Below are 14,776 nucleotides of genomic sequence, written 5' to 3'. Positions count from 1 at the left end.
CTAAGATCTCACTTGCAGAAATATTACAGATTAGAAAGCTGAAGCCTTGAAGTTCAGACAAGGAAAGAGATAAGGTTGAAACAATTTTGATATAATTTGGAGTATTTTTCTGGGTTTTACACACCATTTAATGTGTATATGGTTTCACTTGACTAAAATAACAATGTCTTGTCGACTACTTCTGAAAATAACAATGTCTTCTCGACCCAATTTTTTTTTTATTTTTTATTATTATTATATAAGTTTTAATCTTTTATTTACATATTAATGTTTAATAAATTCTTTTTTCTCTCTCAAATTATAACATAATTATTTGTTTTTCAAATTATTTTCCTCTAAGGACCTACTCTACCAGATCTAATTATTTGTTTATATTCATTTTATCATTTAAGCCTATATGATATATAAGCTAACGTACTCTCGTTTATAATACTTAATCGTGAAAATAGTTCGGGCTATTCAATTTTCGGACTGGTAATTGAAAAATAGTCAGCGTTTGCGAACTCATTAAAAAATAGCCATTATTTTATTGCAATACGAAAGCTCCAGCATAATACACTGGAGATTGGTGTACATGTGTATGAACTCCAGCATATTATGTTGGAACTCCAACACACGGTAAGTTCCAACATAATATACTAGAGATTGGAGCACCTGTGTATGAACTTCCGGCATATTATGCTGGAATATTTTTCGGATTTTGAACAGTGTTTTCGTTCAGATTTATCTTTTTTACTAAATTTTAATTATTTTTAAAAATATAACTATTTTTCAATTATCACCTATAAATTCGATTATTTTTTAATTTCACCTAACTTTATCTCCACAAGTTTAGATATTGTTCAATAGTGTTGAGTTTGACTAGCAAGTCACTAAAGTAGGATTACCTTTCATCATTTCAAGTTTGCACTTTTTGTTTGTTTGATTTTGTTTTATACCTTCCACATAGGTTTTAACAATATATATGTGTGATTTTAAAAGTTTTACTTGTTGACACGCGGCATATATGCGGCGAATATGGAAGCTAGTTTTATTAAATAAAATATATTTATTGATATAATGTTAAATATCCGCCTCTACACATATTACAATAAGCTCTAGCTAGTATTTTCTTTATTTAACTTCAACACTATTCTATTAGTAGCTTCTTGTTATGCTTTCCTCAGTAATCATTCTTGTTTTCATTGGAAATCTCCAGCATTTGAATGTCTAGATACTCTTTGTCAATTTCAACTACCAAACCTCTTAACTCAATATCTATATATGCAAATATAATTGTTTACCCGAAAAATCGGATAACGTTGAATTTATGTATGGTTCTAAGGGCAAGTAGATTCCTTTGATATGAAAATAACAATACACGTATTTATAGTGCAAAAATAGAAGATGATGAACAAAGATATCAGGTGAGCTTTTAGAAAGATAAACACAATGAATTCTTAATCCCTCTCCAAAGTGTGTTCTATTACAAACTCTCCTTCCTTTTATAGCCAAGGATCACTATTTAATCTATAGCAACATGATGAAATAAATATTACTAGTGGAGGACCCATGATGGTGTGTCCCCTCCTTATTTCCCGCAGAGATTCTCTCCTTTGGTGCGGTTGTAACAGCTTTTTTGTCTGTGAGCTCGATACCGACTCGAGCTCGGTATCGGATCGGAACCCCGGCCTTGGTTTCGAGCTAGGTGTTCACTTTTGGGCATCGATGTTCGGGACCTGTATCGGTCGATGTAACCATGGTCGATTCAAACGCCCGAGCTCGACGCCGCCATCTCGGAATTCGTTCGGGGTCTCCATGAAGATACCCCTCAACTGAGATGTCATCCTCGATCGATCTTCATGACCGAGGATCGGTTTTAACCGTATACAGATAGCCCCCTCGTTTCTTGGAAAGGAAATGACGAGAAACGATGTGATTTCCCTAAGGTTTAACCGTATACAGATAGCCCGTGATTTTTGATTTCTGTAGGAGATATCGGGTCACCCTCGGCCAAATTCATCCTTTCTTATGGCGTATAGTCATCTTATTGCGTTTCTTCTCTATCAAAGCCGGAGGGTTGGATTTTTCTTTGAGCCACCTTATACGACTGTATCAGCCTCAGATTTATCGTGGACTTATTAGGCTATATCGTCTGGCATCAAAGGCTTTGATGTCGAGCATCGATGAAGATAAGGATCGAGGCTGGATGGGTCGATATGTTCGAGTGAGGACTCGTGATCTTATTCCGGAGGAAAAGATGCCGTTTCCTGAAAAATGAAACTTCGACCGTAAGTGATCCGTGCTTGCTTTTCGTGTCTCTTTCCGTGTTTGCTAATATTATTTTCTGATGTCCAGCTGCACCTTGGATGCCACAAGCTGTGCCTGATCTCGAGGATTGGGTTCGAAAGTTAGCCTCGACTTCATCCTATGCCGAGCGCGCTTGGCGTGATTTGGCTAAAGGTAGATGGGAGGCCAAGAATCATGGTGAGGTTTGGTTCCTGTTTCCCTCGAGGTGTATTCTGAGTTCATTTCGTTATCGATTTTTTCCTTGCATATAGATGTAACTAGGGATGCCGTTCTGCAGCCTTTGAGCGTTGATGAAGGCAATAAGCCCCCGGTCCTGGAACAGGGAAAAGAAAAGAAACGAAGGGCTTCCTCTCAGCCGGAGGACCCCAAGCCCAAAACTCGAACGGTGAGGAGAAAAATCATTGCCCTTTCGATCAACTCGGTCCATCGACTGAGGAGGAAGAAGAAGAAGAAGATACCTCATCGGCTTTGGTAGTCCGACCTGCGGAGGCAGTCGAGGTTGTTAGAGCTGCTGAGCCGATGGCGGCCGTGCCCATCGGGGTTGGTTCCGAAGACCTAGGTCTCGATCGGAGTACTCCGAGTGATTTTCTCGGGGCAATGGCAATGGGTCATTCACCTTCCCTTCCGTCTTTTTCTGAGGAGGCGTTGAAGGAGGCTCGAGAGCTGAAGACTCCCGATATTGGTGCTGGCTCAGGTGTAACAGATCCTTTTAAGGATTGTTTTACCGGTGTTGATGACAGTTTCGATATCGGTGATGCTTCTCTTTTGTTAGAGGAAGCTCAGCGTTTTATTACTCGGGTAATGATTCTTTCGTACTTGGCTTCTTTGTTCTTTTCCATACTTGGCGGTTCCGATATCGGTGATCCTTTTTTTGCTTTATTGGTGTTGATGACAGTTTCTAACTGTGCAGGCTATCGGTAGGTTTCGAGTTGATCTTAGCCAGTGTGAGGCCGAACTCCGGAAGGTCTTAGGTGAAAGAGATGACCTTCGGCTTCTTTGTAGCAAAAAGGAGGAGGCTATCAAGGATCTTCAAGCGGATTTGGCTAAGGTTCGTGAAGAAAGGGTCGAGCTCGATCAGCAGGTGAGCCTTGTTCTGTTAAAGTATGGATTCGACTCGACTGTGGAAGTTAACCATCCGTTGTCTCAGTTGCAACAAAAGATCGAGAGGATCGGGCTACTTCGAGAGGAGGTCGATCAAATCCGGGCCGAATGCAACCAGTGGAAGGAGACTATTGACCGCCTGGCAGCAGAGAAAGAAACCATCTTAACAAAGTTATTATCAGCCGACGTTCAGCTTCGAAACGTCAAGCAAAAGGTGTTGGTTCAGACTGAGAAATTTGATGAGCTTGAGATACGACTTGCTGAGGCTAAAGCGGAGGTTGAGTCGTCGAAAGTTTTGGCGGATAAGTCTATTGCTGTATATCGAGCTGATGCTGAGGCCGCTCAGGTGGAGGCCCGGGAAGCGGCGAAGATTGCCGATGCTCGAGCTCATTGGGTTGCCGAACTTGTTAAGTGTAGATCTCGGAGGGAGACCCTCGAGGAGATTCATGCTCGAGGTTTCGATCTTACCGAAGAGATAAGAAAGGCAAAAGAGCTTGAAGCGGAAGCTGAAGCCTTGGCTTCTGATGATGATGACGATGATAACGATGATGGTAGCAAAAGCGGGTCCGAGGGTGGGGAAGACCCCGACCCAAAAGCTTAGAGTCTAATTCCCATTACCTGTAAATTAATTACGTAGGCAATTTTGTATATGTATGACAAGGTTGATTTTGCTTGTTGAGTTGATGATGATGTGGTGGTTAACGTAAACTCTGAGTAAACGTAGCTTTTTCAATGTTTCAAATTCTATTGGGTCCTTGTTCGAACTTGGCAGCCCGTAGGCTCAACGGTCGACTGAGTATTTTGAACATGATATAGGAGTAGCCCGTAGGCTTAATGTTCGAGTGTCTATTTCGAACTCGAGATTATGTGGTAGCCCGTAGACTTAATATTCGAATGATTATTTCGAACTCGAGATAATGTGGAATCCCGTAGGCTTAATATTCGAGTGATTATTTCGAACTCGATGTTGAAGTGATTATTTAGAACTCGATGTTGAAGTAACCCGTAGGCTCAACGGTCGACTGAGAATTTCGAGCATGATATAGGAGTAGCCCGTAGGCTTAATGTTCGAGTGTTTATTTCGAACTCGAGATTATGTGGTAGCCCGTAGGCTTAATATTCGAATGATTATTTCTAACTCGAGATAATGTGGAAGCCCGTAGGCTTAATATTCGAATGATTGTTAATTCTGGTTGTATAATAAATCTCAAGCCATTGTACATATGTTTTGGGGCAATCTAATATGAGCATGTTTTATTTTGACCATTTTGGCTCTTACAATTTTTCCTCTATTGTTGTGAGAAGACTTTGTTGCATCTGAACTCGATGTATTTGAGGATCTGGTGCCCCCCCGGTATTCGAGGCCGTTCGGGCTAAGGGTCGAAAGCCTCGGATACTTATTTTGACAGCGCAACACGATCGATGGTTGCCTCATTAAAAACCTTGCCGCAAAAAACCCATTTGGAAAAAAGCCGGTCTAAGGAAAAAAGAGTGCAACACGTACTTTTGAGTAAAAGAATACTTTTGTTCTTTGTTCGAACTTCTGTACGGGACAGTTGAATAAGGTCGGACCTTAGCAGTAGTACCGTTTTAGATGTGATACATTCCAACTGCTTGATAGCTGTTTGCCGTTTATGATGCCGAGCCTGTACGATCATTTCCCAAAGTGATCGAGCACCTGGTACGGTCCTTCCCAATTTGGTCCTAGTTTTCCTTCGTTTGGATTCCGAGTATTGATGGTGACTTTCCTTAACACCAAGTCTCCTGGCTTGAAGTGGCGAAGTTTAGTTCTTCGATTGTAATACCTTTCGATTCGTTGCTTTTGGGCGGCCAACCGGATGAAGGCAGTTTCTCGTCTTTCGTCCGATAATTCAAGGCTGGTGTTCATAGCCTCGTTATTTGATTCTTCCGTCATGAATCGAAATCTGGAACTAGGCTCTCCGACCTCGACTGGTATCAATGCTTTGGAGCCATATACTAAGGAGAATGGGGTCGCCCCTGTACTAGATTTTGATGTTGTTCGGTATGCCCAAAGGACTTTGGGCAGGATTTCTCTCCATTTTCCCTTAGCGTCGTTCAATCTCTTTTTCAGATTTTGAAGAATATATTTGTTTGTTGATTCGGCTTGTCTGTTTCCACTGGGGTGGTATGGGGTTGCTAGTATCCTTCTTATTTTGTGGTCTTCGAAGAACTTTGTGATTTTGTTGCCAATGAATTGCTTCCCATTATCACATACTATTTCGGATGGTATCCCGAATCGGCATATGATATGATCCCACAAAAAGTCGATAACCTCTTTTTCTCTTACTTTCTCGAATGCCTGCGCTTCAACCCATTTAGAAAAATAGTCAGTCACAAACAAAATAAATCTGGCTTTACTTGGGGTCGATGGTAGGGGACCGACGATGTCCATTCCCCATTTCATGAATGGCCATGACGATAAGACCGAGTGAAGTTGTTCTCCGGGCTGATGGATCATTGGAGCAAACCTTTGACATTTATCGCATTTACGAACAAATTCTTTTGCGTCTTTGCCCATGTCGATCCAATAATACCGTGCTCTGATCACTTTTTGAACTAACATGTTGGCACCGGAGTGATTGCCACAAGTGACCTCGTGTACTTCCCGGAGGATGTAATTGGTATCTCCCGGACCTATGCATACCACCATTGGTCCATCGAATGTTCTTCGATATAACGTTTCGTCCGCAGTCAAATTGAATCGAGCAGCTTTAGTTCTAAGGGTCCTGGACTCTTTGTGGTCTGAAGGGAGCTTTCCATTTTTTAAGTATTCAATATACTTGTTTCTCCAATCCCAGGTTAAGCTGGTAGAATTTATTTCGACATGCCCTTCTTCGATTACAGATCTTGAAAGTGGAACGACAGTTTTCGAGTTCAAATCATTCGCCTCGACCGATGATCCCAAATTAGCAAGCGCATCGGCCTCGTTATTCTGTTCTCGTGGAACATGTCGTAGACTCTATTGTTTGAAATTGTTCAAAGTGACAAGCAGTTTGTCCAAATACCTTTGTATTCGGCCTTCTCGGACTTTGAAGGTTTTGTTTACTTGACTCACCACTAGCAAAGAGTCGCAATTGGCCTCAACGACCTCCGCTCCCAGATTTCTAGCTAGCTCGAGACCTGCAATTATGGCTTCATACTCGGCCTCGTTGTTAGTTAACCTGATAGTTTTAATAGCTTGCCTAATAATGTTACCCCCGGGACATTTTAAAACTATGCCTAGCCTGGACCCCTTTACGTTTGAAGCTCCGTCCGTAAAGAGGATCCATGCCCTCGTTGATAAATTTGATTTTAACAGTAGTTCTTTTTCGACTTCGGGTACGAGGGTCGGCGTGAAATCGGCCACGAAGTCTGCTAAAATTTGAGACTTGATGGCTGTTCGAGGCCGATATTCGATATCATACCCGCTGAGTTCGATGGCCCATTTGGCCAATCGGCCCGATAGTTCAGGCCTATGCAAAATATTACGAAGTGGGCAAGTGGTTAATACGCTTATGGGGTGGCATTGGAAATATGGTCGTAATTTCCTATAGGCGCTAACCAGCGCAAGCGCCAATTTTTCCAAGTGCGGGTATCTAGTTTCCGCTTCCCCTAAGGTCTGACTTACATAGTAAACAGAAAATTGCGTACCTTCCTCTTCTCGAACCAGGACACTGCTTATGGCGACTTCTGATACCGCCAAGTACAGGTAAAGTTTTTCGTCGGTTTTTGGAGTGTGCAGCAGTAGTGGGTTCGATAGATATCGTTTCAGTTCTTGCAACGCTAGTTAGCATTCCGATGTCCAAGCGAAGTCGTTCTTCTTTTTGAGTAGAGAGAAAAATTTGTGGCTTCGATCCGATGATCTTGAAATGAATCGGCCTAAGGCTGCTATTCTTCCTGTTAACCTTTGTACAGCTTTCACGTTGTTCAGGATGGTGATGTCTTCAATGGCCTTGATTTTGTCTGGGTTAATCTCGATTCCCCGATTTGACACCATGAAGCCGAGGAACTTACCCGAGCCGACTCCGAAAGCACATTTTTCAGGGTTGAGCCTCATGTTGTATTTCCTCAGAATATCGAACGCTTCCTGCAAATGGGTCAAATGGTCCTCTGCGCGCAGGGACTTGAGTAGCATGTCATCAATATAGACTTCCATTGATTTACCTATTTTTTCTTCGAACATTCTATTTACTAGGCGTTGATAAGTAGCTCCTACATTTTTTAGCCCGAAGGGCATTACGTTATAACAATATGTTCCATATCTGGTCACAAACGCAGTCTTTTCCTGGTCTTCCGGGTTCATCTGGATTTGATTATACCCGGAATAGGTATCGAGAAAGGTAAGGATCTCGTGGCCGGCCGTGGCATCGATCAAGTGATCGATGTTGGGCAGTGGATAAGAATCTTTGGGGCATGCTTTGTTCAAGTCCTTGTAGTCTATACACATTCTAAGTTTGTTTCCCTTTTTAGGCACTACAACCACATTGGACAACCATTCGGGGTATTTTACCTCTCTAATGGATCCTATTTTGAGCAGTTTAGTTACCTCGTCTTTTATGAATGCGTGCTTCACCTCCGATTGGGGTCTTCTTTTTTGCTTCACCGGTTTGAATCTAGGGGACACACTTAGTCGATGTGTCGTTATGTCCGGCGGGATTCCTGTTATATCTAAATGGGACCAAGCAAAGCAATCGATGTTATCGATAAGAAATTGAATGATTTTTTTCCTGAGTTCGGGTCTCAAACCCCTTCCCAGGTATACCTTTCGTTCGGGCCAGTGATCGGTCAAAATGATCTGCTCCAATTCCTCAATAGTTGATTCGGTGGCATCGGAATCATCGGGGGTCACGAAGGATCGAGGGATCCACTGATCACTATCTTCTTCGATGCTCTGCTTATCTGGCTGGGTTGGGACCGATGTCTTTGGTTGCTATTTGGCGTTCCGGTCTTCGACTGTGCCTCCTTTTGAACCCGATCCATTCACTGGCGAAGATGAAGATGTTGGTTTTGCTTCTTCGATGGAAAACATTTCCTTTGCGGCTGGTTGTTCTCCGTACACTATTTTGACACCTGTCGGTGTTGGGAATTTGAGGACCTGGTGTAGGGTCGAAGGTACAGCTCACATGTTGTGGATCCACGGCCTTCCGAAAAGGGCGTTATATCTCATATCGCCTTCGATCACGTGAAACTTTGTTTCCTGAATTGTTCCGGCGACGTTTATCGGTAGGGTTATCTCGCCTTTGGTGGTTTCGCATGCCATATTAAATTCGTTTAAAACCAAAGTTGCGGATACAACTCGGTTTTGTAGGCCGAGCTGTTTTACGACCTTCGATCTGATGATATTGGCCGAGCTACCTAGATCAATTAACACACGCTTAATTTTAATTTTATTCATGAGTACGGATATTACCAGTGCATCGTTATGGGGTTGGATGATTCCCTATGCATCTTCATCATTGAACGATAAAGTCCCTGAAGGGGTGTAATCTTGAATTCGAGATCGCTTTTCCCTCACAATCGACGTTTTAGCGCGTTTGAGCATAGGTCCCTGAGGGGTATTGACGCCGCCGATGATCATGTGAATGGTGTGCTGTGGCTCTTCTTCTTTGTTTTGCTTGCCGAAGTCCTTGTTTTTAAAATGGTTCTTCGCCCTATCACTCAAAAATTCCCTGAGGTGCCCTTTGTTAAACAAGCGGGCTACTTCCTCTCTTAATTGTCTGCATTCTTCCATTTTGTGACCATGGGTGCCATGATACTCGTATATTTGATTGGGATTCCTTTGGGCCGGATCGGTCTGCATGGGTCGAGGCCATCAGGTATCTTTTATGCGTCCGATGGCCGATACGATGGCGGATGCATCGATGTTGAAGTTATATTCCGATAATCGAGGAACTTCTATAGGATCGGCATGTTTATCAAAACCTCTCTTGCTCATAAGTCCCCGAGAAATTTTCCCCCGATCATATCTGCGGTTACTCCTAACTGTCTCATGCGCCGAACTGTGGTTCACCCGATCTGTGACGTACGGTTGATATCGGTCTCTGTTTGACCTTTGTTCTCTGTTGGTTTCCTTCAGAATTTTAGTGGTTGCACGGTTTTGAGGCGTGGGTTCATACGGAAATCCCAATTGATCATCTTCGACCCTGATTTTCGATTGATACCGATTGTGTATATCCGCCCAAGTTATTGCAGGGTATTCGATCAAGCTTTGTTTCAACCGTCGTGATGCTGTCGAACTCAGTCCATTCAACCCTTGGGTGAAAGCTTGTACGGCCCAGTCATCTGTTACTGGTGGCAAATCCATGCGTTCCATTTGAAACCGGGATACGAATTCCCTCAGTATTTCGTCACCCCTTTGTTTTACTTTGAATAGATCCGATTTCCTCGTTGCGACCTTTACGGCACCAGCATGTGCTTTTAAGAACGAATCTGCTAACATGGCAAAAGAATCGATAGAATTCGGTGGCAAGTTGTGATACCAGATCATTGCTCCTTTTGCGAGGGTCTCTCCGAACTTTTTCAATAATACGGACTCGATCTCATCGTCTTCCAAATTGTTGCCTTTGATGGCACGTGTATAGGAGGTGAGATGTTCGTTAGGATCGGTCGTACCGTTATATTTGGGAATTACGGGCATACGAAACTTTTTTGGGATCGGTTTAGGGGCCGCGCTCGATGGAAAAGGCTTTTGTATGAATTTCTTCGAATCCAGCCCTTTCATCATGGGCGGAGCCCCCGGGATCTGATCGATCCTAGCATCATATGTTTCGAATTTTTTGTCGTTGGCTTCGACTCGCTTTGTGAGTTCCTCGAGCAGTTTAGCAATTTCAGGAGCGGTTCCTGATTTTCGCTCGTTCGGTTTCACTGTGTCGGGCTCCGTTCCGGGGGTTACTTCTCGAAGAAGCGGATTGGAGTTTGGATTACTTCGCATATGAGTTTGGCTTTGCAACTGAGCTATCGCTACTTGTTGGGCTTGTAGCATTTCGAAAATCATGCGCAAGCTGACCCCGATTTCCCCCGTGCTGTGGGTGTCTCGGACTATGGGTCGAGCGCCACCCTGAACGCTTCTTTCCTGCTCGGAACATTGATTCGCTTCAAGAGCTATTCTTGAATTGATATCTACTGGTATTTCGGCTCGAATTTCGGGTTCCTCGATTCGAGCCTCGTTGACGTTGTTGGGTAGCCTTTCGGCCACGGGCACCAAGTTGTTGGTTTCATCATGAAGGCCGGCTTCGAGGTTGATTGGCAGAGCCATTGCTGACATGAAGTTGTAAGCTGGAGTGTGCTGTATATTTGTATCAAATAATCACTTGTTATCCTTAGCCCCACGGTGGGCGCCAAACTATTTACCCGAAAAATCGGATAACATTGAATTTATGTATGGTTCTGAGGGCAAGTAGATTCCTTTGATATGAAAATAACAATACACGTATTTATAGTGCAAAAATAGAAAATGATGAACAAAGATATCAGGTGAGCTTTTAGAAAGATAAACACAATGAATTCTTAATCCCTCTCCAAAGTGTCTTCTATTACAAACTCTCCTTCCTTTTATAGCCAAGGATCACTATTTAATCTATAGCAACATGATGGAATAAATATTACTAGTGGAGGACCCATGATGGTGTGCCCCCTCCTTATTTCCCGCAGAGATTCTCTCCTTTGGTGCGGTTGTAACAGCTTTTTGTCTGTGAGCTCGATACCGACTCGAGCTCGGTATCGGATCGGAACCTCAGCCTTGGTTTCGAGCTAGGTGATCACTTTTGGGCATCGATGTTCGGGACCTGTATCGGTCGATGTAACCATGGTCGATTTGAATGCCCGAGCTCGACGCCCCCATCTCGAAATTCGTTCGGGGTCTCCATGAAGATACCCCTCAATTGAGATGTCATCCTCGATCGATCTTCATGACCGAGGATCGGTTTTAACCGTATACAGATAGTCCCCTCGTTTCTTGGAAAGGAGATGACGAGAAACGATGTGATTTCCCTAAGGTTCGACCGAGTTGATAATGACGTTTCTATCGGCTTTGACTATGACGTGCGTGATAGCTGTCCCATCGATTTGGTTTTATCGAGGCATTTAATGTGTGTCAGTCGGCGGTCGGCCACCGCTAGAAACGAATCGCCATGCCTTATAAATGGTTTTCATATATAATGTCTTCCACTTTTGTGCTTCCTCTTCTCCCAAATTCTCTTTGATTAGTCTCTCTTATTTCGTTGCTTCAGTGCCGCTTATACCGGAGTTTCGGTGTTGTCCCCTCTTTCACCTTTCTTTGCGACTTTTTCTTCTCGTATCAATGGCGAAAACTTCAAAAATCGTACCTCACAAGGAGAAAGCTTCTTCCTCACGGCCGTGTGACGATAAGGCGCCGACCGAGCCATCTGTTCAAGATTATATTCCCGGCCCGTGTATTTTAAAAGCTAATTTTAAGGTGGAGAATCCTTCGTCCGTTTCGGGTCGATGTGAGCATGTATCGATGTATATGTGCTCTATAGCGGAGGTTAACCTCGAGGCCGTCAGGAAAGACTGCGGATGGGGTTCTGAGGTTGTGATACAAATTCCCTCCTCCGATGAGAGCGTCACTACCTATGTGGAGGGATTTCTAAGTGTTTATACCTATCCCTTTATGTTGGGAGCTGTCGATCCCGTGATTTTTGATTTCTGTAGGAGATATCGGGTCACCCTCGGCCAAATTCATCCTTTCTTATGGCGTATAGTCATCTTATTGCGTTTCTTCTCTATCAAAGCCGGAGGGTTGGATTTTTCTTTGAGCCACCTTATACGACTGTATCAGCCTCAAATTTATCGTGGACTTATTAGGCTATATCGTCGGGCATCAAAGGCTTTGATGTCGAGCATCGATGAAGATAAGGATCGAGGCTGGATGGGTCGATATGTTCGAGTGAGGACTCGTGATCTTATTCCGGAGGAAAAGATGCCGTTTCCTGAAAAATGGAACTTCGACCGTAAGTGATCCGTGCTTGCTTTTCGTGTCTCTTTCCGTGTTTGCTAATATTATTTTCTGATGTTCAGCTGCACCTTGGATGCCACAAGCTGTGCCTGATCTCGAGGATTGGGTTCGAAAGTTAGCCTCGACTTCATCCTATACCGAGCGCGCTTGGCGTGATTTGGCTAAAGGTAGATGGGAGGCCAAGAATCATGGTGAGGTTTGGTTCCTGTTTCCCTCGAGGTGTATTCTGAGTTCATTTCGTTATCGATTTTTTCCTTGCATATAGGTGTAACTAGGGATGCCGTTCTGCGGCCTTTGAGCGTTGATGAAGGCAATAAGCCCCCGGTCCTAGAACAGGGAAAAGAAAAGAAACGAAGGGCTTCCTCTCGGCCGGAGGACCCCAAGCCCAAAACTCGAACGGTGAGGAGAAAAATCATTGCCCTTTCGATCGACTCGGTCCATCGACTGAGGGAGGAAGAAGAAGAAGAAGATAGCTCCTCGACTTTGGTAGTCCGACCTGCGGAGGCAGTCGAGGTTGTTAGAGCTGCTGAGCCGATAGCGGCCGTGCCCATCGGGGTTGGTTCCGAAGACCTAGGTCTCGATCGGAGTACTCCGAGTGATTTGCTCGGGGCAATGACAATGGGTCATTCACCTTCCCTTCCGTCTTTTTCTGAGGAGGCGTTGAAGGAGGCTCGAGAGCTGAAGACTCCCGATATTGGTGCTGGCTCAGGTGCAACGGATCCTTTTAAGGATTGTTTTACCGGTGTTGATGACAGTTCCGATATCGGTGATGCTTCTCTTTTGTTAGAGGAAGCTCAGCGTTTTATTACTCGGGTAATGATTCTTTCGTACTTGGCTTCTTTGTTCTTTTCCATACTTGGCGGTTCCGATATCGGTGATCCTTTTTTTGCTTTATTGGTGTTGATGACAGTTTCTAACTGTGCAGGCTATCGGTAGGTTTCGAGTTGATCTTAGCCAGTGTGAGGCCGAACTCCGGAAGGTCTTAGGTGAAAGAGATGACCTTCGGCTTCTTTGTAGCAAAAAGGAGGAGGCTATCAAGGATCTTCAAGCGGATTTGGCTAAGGTTCGTGAAGAAAGGGTCGAGCTCGATCAGCAGGTGAGCCTTGTTCTGTTAAAGTATGGATTCGACTCGACTGTGGAAGTTAACCATCCGTTGTCTCAGTTGCAACAAAAGATCGAGAGGATCGGGCTACTTCGAGAGGAGGTCGATCAAATCCGGGCCGAATGCAACCAGTGGAAGGAGACTATTGACCGCCTGGCAGCGGAGAAAGAAACCATCTTAACAAAGTTATTATCAGCCGACGTTCAACTTCGAAACATCAAGCAAAAGGTGTTGGTTCAGACTAAGAAAATCGATGAGCTTGAGATACGACTTGCTGAGGCTAAAGCGGAGGTTGAGTCGTCGAAAGTTTTGGCGGATAAGTCTATTGCTGTATATCGAGCTGATGCTGAGGCCGCTCAGGTGGAGGCCCGGGAAGCGGCGAAGATTGCCGATGCTCGAGCTCATTGGGTTGCCGAACTTGTTAAGTGTAGATCTCGGAGGGAGACCCTCGAGGAGATTCATGCTCGAGGTTTTTATTTTGTTTTATACCTTTCACATAGGTTTTAACAATATATATGTGTGATTTTAAAAGTTTTACTTGTTGACACGCGGCATATATGCGGCGAATATGGAAGCTAGTTTTATTAAATAAAATATATTTATTGATATAATGTTAAATATCCGCCTCTACACATATTACAATAAGCTCTAGCTAGTATTTTCTTTATTTAACTTCAACACTATTCTATTAGTAGCTTCTTGTTATGCTTTCCTCAGTAATCATTCTTGTTTTCATTGGAAATCTCCAGCATTTGAATTTCTAGATACTCTTTGTCAATTTCAACTACCAAACCTCTTAACTCAATATCTATATATGCAAATATAATTGTTTACCCGAAAAATCGGATAACGTTGAATTTATGTATGGTTCTAAGGGCAAGTAGATTCCTTTGATATGAAAATAACAATATACGTATTTATAGTGCAAAAATAGAAGATGATGAACAAAGATATCAGGTGAGCTTTTAGAAAGATAAACACAATGAATTCTTAATCCCTCACCAAAGTGTATTCTATTACAAACTCTCCTTCCTTTTATAGCCAAGGATCACTATTTAATCTATAGCAACATGATGGAATAAATATTACTAGTGGAGGACCCATGATGGTGTGTCCCCTCCTTATTTCTCGCAGAGATTCTCTCCTTTGGTGTGGTTGTAACAGCTTTTTTGTCTGTGAGCTCGATACCGACTCGAGCTCGGTATCGGATCGGAACTCCGGCCTTGGTTTCGAGCTAGGTGATCACTTTTGGGCATCGATGTTCGGGACCTGTATCGGTCGATGTAACCATGGTCGATTCGAACGCCCGA

Source organism: Nicotiana tomentosiformis, chromosome 11, assembly GCF_000390325.3.
Source record: "Nicotiana tomentosiformis chromosome 11, ASM39032v3, whole genome shotgun sequence".
In the NCBI taxonomy this organism is placed as follows: domain Eukaryota; kingdom Viridiplantae; phylum Streptophyta; class Magnoliopsida; order Solanales; family Solanaceae; genus Nicotiana; species Nicotiana tomentosiformis.
Note: the sequence above shows the minus strand (reverse complement) of the source record.